Source organism: Neophocaena asiaeorientalis, unplaced genomic scaffold (assembly GCF_003031525.2).
Source record: "Neophocaena asiaeorientalis asiaeorientalis breed wild unplaced genomic scaffold, Neophocaena_asiaeorientalis_V1.1 scaffold242, whole genome shotgun sequence".
In the NCBI taxonomy this organism is placed as follows: Eukaryota; Metazoa; Chordata; class Mammalia; order Artiodactyla; family Phocoenidae; genus Neophocaena; species Neophocaena asiaeorientalis.
In genome coordinates, this window is record NW_020172451.1 from 4865603 (window position 1) to 4868857 (window position 3255).

Here is a 3255-nt window from a genome sequence, read left to right on the forward strand (position 1 = left end):
GTTCTGCTGGGTAAAGAATTCTTCATTGATAGTCTTTTCTTTCAGCACTTTAAATCTATCTTCCCATTGCCTTCTGGCTCCCATGGTTTCTGACGAGGAACAAACTGTTAATTTTATTGATGACACCTTATATAGATCACTTTCTTCTCTCTTGCTGCTTTTGAAATTTTCTCTTTGTCTTTGACTTTCAAGAGCGTGATGATGATGTGTCTAGGTGTTTGAGTGTATCCTACTCGGAGTTTGTTGAGCTTCTTGGATGTGCAGATTAATGTATGTCATCAAATTTGGGGAAATTTTTTGATTTCTCTGATACCATCCCTGGCAGGGGGTGGGGTGGGGAACGTCATTTTAGCTTGGCAAGTGTGAAAGTCTAGGCTCCCTACTTAGCCTTTGCTGGCACAAATAGTGATGGGGCCACTGATTTTTCTGCAGCATTTGGCTGGAGTAGAGTGGTTATTGTCTAAGTATTCCATCTTCATAGGCTATCTCTTTCCTCATTCTTTGGCTTGAGAGGGCAGGCTTTTTGGAGGAGCTTCTTTTTTTGTATGCCTCTTCCAGGTTGCCAGCTTCTTTGATTGCAAATCTGAGCTATATGATACCAAAGAATATCCAAGGAACCCACCACTGTGTCATTCCTTGGATACTGATCAACCTAGCCAGTCTGCCTTTTTTCTTCCACCTTTTTGAGTCTTTTTTTTTTTTTTAGTTGCTTTCAGTTGTGCTTTGCTGAAAGAATAGGAAAGCATGAAACTACTCCATCTTCCCAGAAATGGAAATTGACTATATTTCTTTTTAGAAGGTACTTTTTCATAGCCACCTTATCTTGTTACATTTCTGCTTCCCCCACCCCCATTGTCTGTTCTTTTCACAAATGTTATGCCTTCATTAGTCTCATTGAGCACCCTAAATATGCTTACTTAAAGTCTTTTTTTTCCAGACTGTTCTATTATTTTCATTTCACCTGGAGTTAATTCATATTATGATTATTGATTTTGGTGGCCATTATTCTTAGCATTAGATGTCTTCATGGGCTTCAGAGTTTTGAGTTTTAGGCTCAATTTTGGGTAAAAGAGTATCTTTCACTTTCTTTCCCTCTTTGTGTACTCAACCCCCCTCCATCTTGAGGCCACTTCTCCCCCTGGTCTCGCAGTTTGGGGTCACTCCAGTGACGCCTGGTCTGCAGTACAGAAACGTGTTTTATATTGGTGGTTCACAATTCCTGGCCCTCTGGGGTCTACTTGTCAGCCATGGGGCATGAGATTAATGATATTGGATGTTCTCCCTTGTCCTAGGGCCACACCTTCACAGAAGGTGTTGCCCCATGAAATGGTTGAAGAGATTTTTCAGACTCCTCTTTGACATAGGGGTGAACACTCTCTCCCCTCATTTCAAATAGGAATCCTGACTTTGTTTCCAGCCTTGTGTCCTCATCAAGCCTTGGGATCCAGAGAACAGCAAGCCCATGGCTTTGTCCATACTTAGCAGTTTGTGTTTCTGGACCACAGTGGAGTTCATATTGCTTTTGAGCCCAGCCAGATCCTCTCAACACTTTATTGTATGGTTTACTGTTGTGTGTTTGCGGCAGAGAGCAGCACCTCACAGCCTGAATCATAGCATTATCTGGATCTGAAGCCAAATACTCTGTTTTCCTTATTTTAATATTTATTTTCATCTTTATTTAGCTCTATTTTATGCAATGCCACTTCGTATCCTGTTTGAGATAGGTGAAATACAATTAAATTATATATTTCTTCAAGTTCATGTTTCATCATTTCTCAAATCAAGGCGCACCTTATATTAAATGCATCTGAGAATTTAAGATGTATGGTGTCAACCACACCTGGAAATGCAGCAGACACTTCACTCATATGCACAGCACCCAGTAACCGGCAGAGGGGCAATCCGGGCGCTGAGGGCGGAAAAACCGGTGGGATGACTCACAGGAATGGATTCCTCTGTGTGTTTGGAAAAAGTGGGAGGGGTAGAGGGGTACAGGACAACTTCTGCATTTGAAGTCACCGACCTCAGGCAAGATGAATGCAGCTCCTGCCCCCTCGTGAGGTGGGAGAACTCACAGAAGCAGTTTAAGGAAACATTGTCTCCTTTCTTTCCCCTCTTGCTTCATGTACTGGACATTTTCAGCTGGTCGCAAAAGGTGCACTTTTTGTCACACTGGGGTACACACAGTTGTGGGCACAGCTAGACTCTCTCTTCCAAGTACCGACACCCTCATGTTCCAACTCCCATTTTATAGAAGCAAAAACTGTAAAGGTATGAGTGAAGCCGACTCTGCCCAGGCCTGCCAGAGGGGTGCAAGTGGCTGCCAGTAGTTTAGCCTCCTTGAAGACGGTGTCCTCGAAACACTGGCAATGGTGGGCGTCTTTTCTCTCCATTCATGCTCCATCCTGCAATTGACCATTTAGAAGTAGCTCAGCAAGGTCAAGTGGGAAACCCATCCAGTTCCTGAGTCAAATAGCTCATACACTTTGGCCCAGTAATTTCACTCCTGGGCGATTACCCTGGCAAAGCTGGCAGAGGAAGGGGCTGGGATTCATACACAAGTGAGGTTTATAAAACTTCCACATGTAAAATAAGATGGAGCTCTATCAAAAGGGGCATATTAAATAAACTGGGTACACGATTTCATTGGAACATAGGCAGTAATTGAAAACTATGCTTTTGAAATAGTTTTAATGGAAAATGCTCAAATTCAGTGTGCTATTAAGGTCGCAAAGCATAAGGTACCATAATTAATATTTATTTATTTAATTATTTATGGCTGCGCCACGCAGCTTGTGGAATCTTAATTTCCCCACCAGGGATCCAACCCGTGCCTCCTGTAGTGAAAGCATGGAGTACTAACCACTGGACCACCAGGGAATTCCCAATAATTGATATTTTGTAATAGAATATATCATAGAAAAGTGACTGGATGGAAGTAGAGAAATATCACTATTTGTTCTCGCAGGTGGAGGCACTCTGAATATAAACTTTTTCAAAAAAGACTTCTAGGATATCAAAATTTTCTACAGTGAATATACACTACATTGAACTTGTATTGAAGTTACAGTATGTAAAGCAAACTTCGTTAAAAAAATTACAACCTATACAAAAAGAGCTTTACTAGCAGTCTTAGAAAGAATTTAAATAATTCTTAATTATTTAAATAATTTAAATTTTAATAATTCTTAATTATTCATAATAATAAAATCAGTCATCACTGATTGGCTGCTGAGGACCGGCACAGCGCAGTTG